This window comes from Gorilla gorilla, chromosome 2 (assembly GCF_029281585.2).
Source record: "Gorilla gorilla gorilla isolate KB3781 chromosome 2, NHGRI_mGorGor1-v2.1_pri, whole genome shotgun sequence".
NCBI classification, from domain to species: Eukaryota; Metazoa; Chordata; class Mammalia; order Primates; family Hominidae; genus Gorilla; species Gorilla gorilla.
In genome coordinates this window covers 36,693,918-36,705,121 of record NC_086017.1, presented here as the reverse complement: position 1 = coordinate 36,705,121, position 11,204 = coordinate 36,693,918, and the positions used below count along the sequence as shown (strand labels likewise).

Genomic DNA, 11,204 nt, shown 5'->3' with positions numbered 1-11,204 from the left:
GTAAAAATTACTCCTCAAATAATACTAAGTAATTATTTTTTATGAAGTGGGAACGGGTCAGGAATCTGGGAGTAGTTTAGCTGGGTGTTTCTGGCTCACAGTTTTTTACAGGTTGTGGTCAAGATAACAGCTAGGGCTGCAGTCATCTAGAGGCTTGGCCGAGGTCATAATAAGGCTTGACCTTATTATGAGTAAGGTCATAATAGCTCACTTACATGGCTGTTGTCAGGCTTTAGTATTCCCCACGTGTGGACTTCTCCATAGATGGGGTAGTTTGAGCATCCTTATAACATGGCAACTGATTTTTCTCAGAGCAGGTGATATGAGAGAGAGAGAAAAGTGTGTGTGTGTGTGTGTGTGTGTGTGTGAGAGAGAGAGAGAGAGAGAGAGAGAGAGAGAAAGAGAGAGAGGGAGAGAAAGAAAGCAGCAACATATTCTGTGATCTATTCTTGGAAGCCATAAACCGCCACTCCAGCCGCATTTTCTCCTTTAAAAGTAAGTCATTAAGTCCATTAAGTTCAACCCACAGTCAAGGGGAGAGGAATTAGTTCACATCTTTTCAAGGGAGGAAAGTTGAATAATTTGTGAACACATGTTAAAACCACAACGGAGAAGCTAAAGGGAATATTATTTCAGCACAAAGTTATGGGTGCACCCAGAATAAACCTATGTTTTCTTGCCTGCAGGAGTGCTTGAACAAAAAGAGCCTTGTAAATGTATATGGAGGAGCTGAGTTAGAGACCAAGGTGTATAATCTTGAGCAAGTCACTGAGTGGTATAAACCTCCGTTTTCCTTATTTGCAAAATGTGAATAAGGATCATAATAAATAAATCAAAAGTTCTCCTCCAAGTCTAATACTTTTATAACTATTTTATGCTATCTTCAAATAATTAATACTCCTGTCAGAGAGTTTTCTACCATACAAATAACTTTAAGATGATAAAGTTATTAAGTGTCATGAGAGAAATGTAAGTAAATGTTCTGTAAGAGAACCTAGAGGAGGAAGAGATAGTTGCCAAGTTGCCTTGCAGAAGCTTCCTTCTTTCTCACTCCCTACCAAAAACCTGAAAGTAGATTGGTGTGCTATGCTCTACTCTAAGCCTGGTAAGGGTAGAAGCCATGTGGCCATGTATGTCCCCTTGATACCCTTGCCTTCATCAAAATGCCTGGCACATGGTACATATTTAATAACCAATATTGAATGAGCAAATCAATCAATGCTTATTGAATGAAACACTCTGGGAAATGAATTCATGTTGAAGTGTTGTTGAATAACAGGACAATGAAATGTGACTATTTTCCCAAGTGACCAAAGTGTTGAAGTTCCAAATAGTGAAATCTTAGACATCAGTGACCTAGTAAGAAAGGGTTTTCCTAGCCTAGGAACTCCTTTTGTGTCTCAGAAATCATATAATATGGGAAACTCCAACTGTGATTCAGGATTGGACATATAATTTCCTGCCCTTCTTGACTTTTGCCCAGTTTTTTCTCTGACTACCTCCACCTCCTACCTCTTCTACCAATAGTGCTGTTTTAAGGCTCTGTAAAACTCTCTGCTTCAAATTCTAGGCAGAGTTATGAGTTTCATGAGATTCTTACCCATACCCCCAACCCCAACAATCTTTTCTTCTCATGCAATATTCTTCCAGCTCTGGACAATACAGTTGAGCTGTGTGGCATCAAGAAAAGTAATTTATTGGACAGTCATTACTTTTGTACTTGTCATGTGAGAATTTCCAAAACGCCAATAATTATAAAGCCTTATGATTCCAAATCCAAAGCTGATTCATTTCTGCCTAAGTGTTTGCTGCCAATATGCTAAACATACAATTAAAAGAGGTAAAAACCAATTAAGATTTGCTTTGGAAAAGTGCCAGAATCCATTTACAAACAACAACAACAACAACAACACGTTTAGGCTGACTTGTACGATACCTCACCTGTGCATTTTGCTTTTAATGCATATTTTTTGGCTTGTTTCTTTGATTTTTTAATTGCAAGAATATAAACTTTATCGCTTAGGAAATACCAGTATCTTATTATTGTCAGAACTCATTCATCTGCTGGAATAAGAATCAAGGCAGGGCTGGTTCTGCGGGCTGCAAGGGATAAGATAAACACTGTGAGACTGATTGTAGTTTTCCATGCATGTGCTGTTTGCTTTCATAAACTAACCTGAATATGTGGTATTTCCTTAATTTTTCTGCACATGCCATTCCTTCTCCTTGGAGTGCCCTTCCCATAACCATCTCTGTTTATTGGGCTCCTATTCATCCTTGATGAGCCAAATCAACTGTCATATTCTCCTTGAAGCCACAGCCATGAGCCATTATCATTCCAACCAGATGTCCACTCTCTCCTCTCTTATCTGCAGAAATTTTTTCTTATTTTTCTTAATAGACTTATAAAACCAGCTTTGGGGTATTATTTACAAACATGCCTTCTGTCTCTCACCAAGTATTAAGTTCTTTGAGAGTAGTATTATGTCTTATCTACATAGCTCCTTTTGAGCCTATACAAATGATATTAACATTTATAGCCTTGTATTCAGCACAAATTTCTTTGTTTCTTCATAATACATACTGTCACATTGATACAATCTTCAGAAGACATGCTTGATATCTGAAACATGGAGCAGAGAAAGGATGATGTTTGTAGTTTATAATATTGTTACAAACTGATCAAGAAAAATATTGGGCTGATTTGAAAAGAGTAGCAATAGCACACACTTATGTAGTTCTTGCCATGTGCCAGGCTCTGTTCTAAGCACTTAGTGGGTATATTTTAACTATCACAATTTAAGAAGAAACTGAAACACAGAAACAATACATAACTTGTTGGAGACTGCAAGGCTGATAGGTTGCATAGATGTGCTCCTGATAGCCCAGGCAGCTCTGGAGTCCCTGCTCTTAACTTCTACGTAAGGCTACCAGGACAAAGAGAGCCCTCTCTTCTGTGTCTCATTCTGGTGCTCTCCTCTTTGGAAACTCTCCATGCAGAGAAGGCTTAATTTAAAAATCAACATTCCTTTCCAAGTTCTCATTCTCATCCCCTTCTTGGAAGAAAATTTACTTAAAAGAGGAAATCTGTAACTAAGTTAGACAGATACCATTAATGTGTAGGGTTATTGAGTAGGTATTTTTTGTGTGTGTGATGAGATAAAACAAATACAAAGAAGTTTCCTTACTCTGGTACACAGATTCTGAAAGTCTGATTTCTGAACCAGTAGCATTCATAACACATGTGATCTTGTTAGAAATACAGATTATTGATTTTGTATGTGGTGAGAGATAGGAGTCCAGTTTTATCCTTCTGCATATGGCAACCCAATTTTCTCAGCATCAATCATTTTAAAAAGTGTTCTTTACCCAGTGTATGTTTTTGTCAGTTTTCTCAAAGGTCAATTGGCTATAGATACGAGGCTTTATTCCTGGATTCTTGATGTATTTTTATGCTAGTACCATCCTGTTTTGGTTACTATAGGCTTGTAGTATAATTTGAAGTAAGGTAATGTCATGCCTCCAGCTTTGTTCTTTTACTTAGGATTGCTTTGGCTATGTGGGATCACTGAAATGTAAGACTTGAAACTATTAAAATATGAGAAGAAAACCTAGGAAGTCTTCTGGACATTGGTGTAGGCAAAGAATTCATGACTAAGACCTCAAAAACACAAGCAACAAAAACAAGAATAGACAAATGGGACTTAATTAAACTAAGAAGCTTCTGTAAAGCAAAATAAATAATCAACAGAGGGAACAGACAAGTTGAAGAATGGGAGAAATATCTGCAAATTATGCCTTTGACAAAGACTGATATCCAGAATTTACACGGAACTCAAACAACTGAGTAACAACAAAAAAACCCCACAAATAACCCCATTAAAAAGTGGGCAAAAAACATGATTAGACATTTTTCAAAAGGAGACGTACAAATGACCAACAAGCATATTTTTAAAATGCTTGCCATGACTAATCATCAGAGAAATGCAAATTAAACCAGAATGAGATATTGCCTTACACCAGCCAGAAAGGCTATTATTAAAAAGTCAAAAAATAGTAGATGTTAGCAGGAATGAGAAGAAAAAGAAATGCTTATACAGTGTTGGTGGGAATATAAAATAGCAGTACCTCAATGGAAAACTGTATTGAAATTCACAGAGTAGTAAAAATAGAACTACCACTCTATCCAGCAATCTTACTACTGGGTATATACCCAAAGGGACAGAAAATATTACATAAAAAAGACACCTGGACTTGGATGTCTATTGCAGTAATATTCACAATAGCAAAGATATAAAATCAACCTAAATGCCATCAATGAATGACTGAAGAAAAAAATGTAGTACACATACACACACACACACAAATATTATTCAGCCATAAGAAGAATGAAGTAGTATCTTTTGCGGCAATATGGATGGAACTGGAGGCCATTATCTTAAGTGAAACAACTCGGAAACAGAAAGTCAAATACTGCATGTTCTCACTTATAAGAGCTAAATAATGCATATATATGGACGTAGAGTGTGGAATAATAGACATTGGAGATTCAGGAGGGTGGGAGAGGTGTAAGGGATGAGAAATCACTTAATAGGTGCAATGTACATCACTCTGGTGATAGTTACACTGAAAGCCCAGGCTTCACCACTGTGCAGTGTATCCATGTGTCAAAACTGCAGTTGTACTTTTAAAATTAATACAAAGAAAAAAAGAAATATATATTCTTGGGTCTTACCCCAGACCTACTGACTCAGAAACTGTAGGGGCAGAGCCTGTCAATCTGTGCTCTAACAAGCCCTCCAGATGATTTTGGTGCAGTTAAACTCTGAAAACCACTGCTCCAGTACACTGCTTCTTAATGTGGCTGCACACTGGAATCACCAGGATTTTAGAAAATACATTTGTGTTCCTCCCCAAGATTTTCATATTTAATTGATAGGGTGTGATCTTGGCATCAAAATTGTTTAAAGTTCCCCAGGTGATTCCAGTGTTGCACCCTGAGTGAGAACCACTGCTCTGTTCTAATATTTAGGGCTTCTGGCTTAGCGCAGTCACTCAGTATACACCTTGTTAGTGAGTGGGGCAGCTCTGTCTTACTGGTGACTGTAACCACGAAGACTAGAACAGTGCCTAGCATTTAGTAGAAGCTCAGTAAACATCTGTTGAATGCGTGGATGTTACATAGTATTATCATGCTTCAAAAAGTGTATAAAATAATACATAATTTATCATAGCAATTTTACATTTTTCCAAGAATATGCAAAAACCTTATCTCAAATGAACCTACTCTGCCTCGGATATGCCATTCTTTCCTTGAGTCTTTGTGAAACAGTTGCCTCTACCTATGAGTTCTTTTCCCTGTTCCAAACATTTTGTGGCTAACTAACTTCTCAGTGTTCCAGTCTCAATCTCTCAGCCTCCTCTGGAAAGCGGGCTATGACCAAGAAAAGCTGCTTAGGAGATGTTCATGACTCAGACCTCAAAAACACAAGCAACAAAAACAAGAATAGACAAATGCGATTTAATTAAACTAAGAAGCTTCTGTAAAGCAAAAGAAATAATCAACAGAGTATACAGATAAGTTGAAGAATGGGAGAAATACCTGCAAATTATGCATTTGAAAAAAGACTGATATCAAGAATATTTCTCATTGAACCCTTGCTTATTCCCACTGCCTTTTAAATCACATGTATAGAAGTTTCCCACTTACTTGGCTATTTGTCCTCATTGGCCCATGTCCTCTTTAATGGCAAGTACTACCTCTCCTCACTTGGAATATCCAGCCACAGAGTCAGTTCTTGGCATGTAAGAGATGCTCAATGCACATTGTTCAAAAGAGTGAATTATTTACTCCCACGGGATTGTCCTACATTAGACAGTCTCCTCGTCACCAGATCATGCCTCCTTTGAACAGGTAATCGAAAAATCTGCTCTGTATTGGTATCCAGGTGGATACTGGCATTGATGAAAGGTGTTACTTTTAGAAGCTGACCCTTCTTGGGAGCAGCATCCAAGCCCCAGAAAATGGGTTGGCTGAATTTTTTTTTGGTTCTATCTGATTCTGCTTTTGTGCAGATGAGCTATTTGGAAGCTCCAGTCTCCATACCAAGTTGTTAAACCTGACCATCTGTTGGAGAGGATTTTATTTTAGATGAGAGCATCTGGGTCCCCATTTACATTTGCTGAGGTTAATAGACCTGACAACCTTTCTCTGTTCTCAGCAGGAAGCACACCCTGAAACCATCAGGAAGGAGGCAGCTGAACTTTTCACTGGTTGTTCTCACATGAATTCTCCCCACCTGAAAGCTTTTTTATATTCCCTCTTAATACTCTTATTTCTTAAAGTCATAATTTTCTACTCCATTAATGGCACTCAACTGAGAAACTGTCTCAACCAATATGAGGTTGTGGTAGGTTACAAGGCAGCGGGATGAAAGTGAATCACACTACCCTCAGGTCCAATCCCAGGCACTGACACTTCGTAACAAGCTCGGTGACCTTGGAAAACACACAAAAAAATGACCTCTCTGAGCTTTAGTCTTCTTATCTCAAAATAATTAAGAATAAAATTATCTATTGTGCCATTTTTGGTTAAAATTAAACATTTACTAAGGTGCCTAACAAAGTACTCAATGATCAGTCATTATTATTTTTACCTTTCCATTGATTAGCACATCAGAAATTCTACAAGACTTTCACATACATTTAATTTGATTGCTATAACAACTCTGTGGCAGGTTGTATTCCCTGGGAGGCAGACACTGAGATGCTTTAGTGGGAAGAATATTCCAAAGTATTCTTGGGATCAACACCTAAAAAAGAGAGGGGAGGAAGCAAGATGGGCAGAGGGAGAAGTCAAACTATGGTGTAACCCAATAACAGCCTTGGTCTACTCTGTGGGAGCTCTGCAGCTGGAAGGGTCTGATGAAAAATTGTCCAAAGTTGGGTCAAGCCCCAGGTTTCCATACCCCTACACCTGTCTTTGAGTGAGACCACTCTGTGTCTGACAGACAAGTGGTCTTGGGTAAAGACACTACAGGGAGACACTTGTTGAAGAGGCTGACAACTAAAGGTTGTCCACAGATAGCCCTCCCAGGCAGCTGGGTGATGAGTCCTTCACTGAAGGGAGACCTGGTTGTTGGAGCTTATCCCAGGCCTGGAGCGTCTTCTCTAAATCGACAAGAGGGGTACCTACTTATTGTAAATGACATAGGTAGAGAGGTGTATGCATGGTTGTGTGGGAGTCAGGGGGTGTTGTGTAGGAAGGAAGAAGGTAGAAAGAGAAGAGAATCAAGAGGAGAGAGGGGAAAGAAGAGAATGGAACCCAACACATTTTTTTTTTAATTGCGGGCCTTTTAGTAGTAAAGGCAACTTGTTTTCAAAATGCAACTTGCAAGACCCTTTTGAGCTTGCTTCTCATTGATCTGCCTCGGCACTCCGGAGAGTTGAGGGAGCCAACTGAGAATCCTATTTCCCCTTGCTAAAAAATCACTGCTGATTCATAAATATAGGATAATCTCAGGAGGGAACTGGGAGGTGTCAAAGTAAGAATTGCACTGGAAAAAGTTAAACAGGAAGACTTTGTTCAAGACTATCACAATAGGGGTGAGACAACCTGGAAGGGAGATGTTGCAGGTATCAAACATGAGTTCACAATCATTTCTCACTGGAGGGTTTTCAGGAGCTGGGGTGGGAGAAATCATAGGACGCATGTGATTTCTAACTGGCTTCTACCCAGAGGAAAAGTAAACTTTCTGTGTCTTCATGACAAGAAGTACTTTTACAACTTGGAACAAGGAGCCCACTGAAGTTAGGCTCCTACCCTTCCACAGAAACTGGAAGATTGGAGAGCTATCTCCTCTGATGTTTACATTTCAAAAAGACAGCTCCTAGGTCCTTGAGAAAGACATTTATTGGATCTTAAAACTCATGAGGTTTCTAAGGAGATTTATTTCAAAGGAGACAGAGGAAGAATTTACAATTACAAGTTTTGTAAAGTAAATGCTGTAAGGAAAAGGAGGTCAGGGGCCTATAGTCAGGAAGAAATCTGTCTAAAGTGTAGTCAAGCTGCGGGGAACATTAAGGCTGCCTTGGTCAGAGGTTTTCTTTGGTTAAATGCTTTCAGAGAAGCTCAGGAGTCAAAGCTGAATGCCTAGTTTTGACAAGGGAGTCCAATTAAATATGCTCACAGCAAGCAGTGCTCTGGGAGATGGGTCCTTGCTGAACTGCCTTGAGATGGATAATCAGATGCTAGCTACCTAGAAATGTCCATGTGAGTCAAAGTCCAACCAGGAAAACAGAAAGCACCAAGTATTTTAAGCAAAACCTATTATGGTACCTTATTTTTAAAAACCTTAGAAAGTAATGAAAGTAATATAAACTCATTGTAGAAATTTCAGAAAATATAGACATAATCACTGTTGATGTATATGTTTTTAGTTATCTAACTTGTATGAGTAATTAGAACTCTTCCATGTATCATTAGTCTAGAGGTAATGCTAGGTCCTATTTATGGTAATAATTGAAGTTTCATAGACTTAGTCTTCTTGAATATTGGGGGACCATTAGCACCTCGTCTTCTCTACTTCTTCATAGTCTCAAATATTTTTGGGATCTTTGTTGGGATGGGGATGCTGCAAGTGTCAAACATGAATTCACAAACAATTCTCACATATGTTTCCACTGCAGGCCTATAGCTGCTCCTCTTCCTGGAAAGAGGTTAGCTTGGGCTTGTGAGATAGTTGTACCTCATTGGACCAACAGTTAAATCTGCATCTCTTGCAGCTCAATTCTGGTAGGTACAGCTTCAAGTACATTATAATGAAACAATTCTGCTTCTAAGCCTTTTTGCCAATCCTGTCCTGTTTGCCCTGAGATCTGTTCCTTGCCCTTCTGCTGCTGAGCCCCTAGGTGATGTTTCCCAGAAACTAGAGAATGAGAAGGGAGAAGCCAGGGCAATTTTGTGCCTTACTCTCTGCTGCAGTCTTCACCCCCTACATGAGGCAAGCCCACCACGGCTCCAGTTTCCCTTGGATGTCACAGCACTAGGGGCTGATGTTACCACTGCTCCCTTCTTTCCTAACGGTGGAAGCAGCTTCCTGATTATCCTAATCCCTAATGGCCTTACAGTCTCTTGTTTTCACCGGCTGTTCTATGACCTGTGCCACCAATTCAATGAATTAGATTCTCCGTTTAAAATATTTAGAGTCATTTTTTTTCTGATTGGATTCTGACTGGCACAGACCTTCTCTGGATAGCCAAAATATAATCCAATATCACCTTTATTCTTCAGGCTAGGTCTTATTTTGTCTGGGAGCTCCCTCAGAGGAAATTTCTCTACTGTTTCAGCCTCTAAGAATAAAGGAGGTGACATGATGTTAGCTGAATTCATATTTCCTTCACAGCTAGGTTTGCAGCAGAGACTTGAAAAGCAAAAAGATGAGGTCATCTGTAATCCCTCAGAGGTTTCCTTCTCTTTGTCAGATAAAGAAGGGAAAATCAAAATTTGTTGAGTTACAGCAAGACTTTAAGAAGCATTGAACTGCTAGCATTCTATTGCTTAAAGGAAACTACAAAGAAACAAATCTTATTACTTATGATATAACAGCATTTGTTGTTTGATATGTCACAAATACCTAAGGCAACTGAGATATGCTTAAGTGAGTAAATAGTTTGAATTCTGTGTTTATGGATATACTATTATTAGTTACTTTTTTTCTAAGCAATTCTTCATTGCAATCCTATACTTACCTTTCCCCCATAACATTATGAATATATTAAATGCTCTTTAATAAACAAATTAATTAGAGCTTAATTACTGGAAGCTGCAAGTAATTATTAATGTGAAAGAGTTCTTACTATTTGTGGAGGACTAAGGAAAAAATGATATTCAAAGAAGTTTATTTAAAGTGGTTAGCATTTGGCTCTTAGTAAAGGGCTTGGATGGGCATAACCAGTGATTTCCTCTCTGACTCTCATTTTTCTAACCTTTCCTAGAGCATTCTGGCCTGCTACTCAGGAACATTCCCTTTACATTCATTATTTTTCCATATGTCTTCATCCTTTTAATCATCAGAAAAATCCCCTTCTACCCCTTTAATATAAAAAAGATTAATGCAGATGAATTACAATGCAATAGCTTAAGTTTAGCCATAAATGCTGTATTTCAAATATAAATGTGTAAATATTTGTTAGCAATGCATTTTAGGACTAATGGGTTTTATAATCATGGATAGCTGAGTCCTGGAATGGCTGACCACTCACTGTAAGAGTTAAGAGCCTTAAAATAAATTGCTATAACTATCTCTCGGGGCCTTACTGAGGTAACTGGAAACATGAAGAGACTGGTGAGCAGAATTGCTCTTCTTTATTAGTGAGTTTTTTTAAGGGCACATGCCATATTTTGCTATTTACTTTGTGTCTAGTTCCTTAATATGGTTCTTACACTGTGTTCAGTTGAAATTTAAAAAAAGATAACAAATGATCATGGATAAAAATTTTTAAAAATCACAAAGAAAGGAAAAAATAATATATTGTGAAGAATATTAAAGAAAAAGAATCTCATCATCTTGTTATGTAACAGCTTTTAATTCTGGCATATATATTATTTTTCCCTCCCCCACCCCCACAAGGTATAACTGACAAGGTTTGAGCTACCACAAGACTCATATACTTGAGAAAATAGTTTAAGTTTTCATGTTAAGGAATGCATATACAACATTGGAATTAAAAGACTAATGCATATGTGACAACTCTTTATGTCTTATAACACCACAATAGCAGATCCCCAACACCATGGCCAATTCACTGGGCCAATGGTTGAGGAAATAATGCAGGGGCAGACTGAATTTTGGCAAATTTTTTCTCATAACACAAACACAGCTGGCCAAGTTCATGAAGACATTAAAATATAACTTCATACAAGTCACTTACCCTTTCTGATTTTTCATTTTATCTGATAAATGAGACTAATAATAACTAACTTAAAGATTGATACATTTTAGTTCATTATGTACTAAAGCATCCATGAGACATGATCATGATCAGAGGATTAAATGAGATTCTATTCAAATCTGTTTGCACTCTGGTACCACGTAGTAGCTGTATGATACATGTTAACTCCCTTTTCTGCCATGAAACTCACCCTGTTGGTTAATCCTTCTCCTCAAAATAACCTCCAATGGTCATTGGACATTAATTACATG

The 11,204-nt window shown here is 38.1% G+C and overlaps 1 long non-coding RNA gene across 1 annotated transcript in view; it reads left to right on the top strand.

Annotated features, from left to right (window-relative positions):
- The first annotated feature begins 236 nt into the window (after nt 1-236).
- The window catches only part of LOC129532656 (uncharacterized), a 102,209-nt gene continuing 91,241 nt past the window's right edge, over nt 237-11,204 (top strand). The window contains exon 1 of the long non-coding RNA XR_008678491.2: nt 237-495. This is a non-coding gene — a long non-coding RNA (uncharacterized lncRNA). The remainder of the gene's footprint in view (nt 496-11,204) is intronic.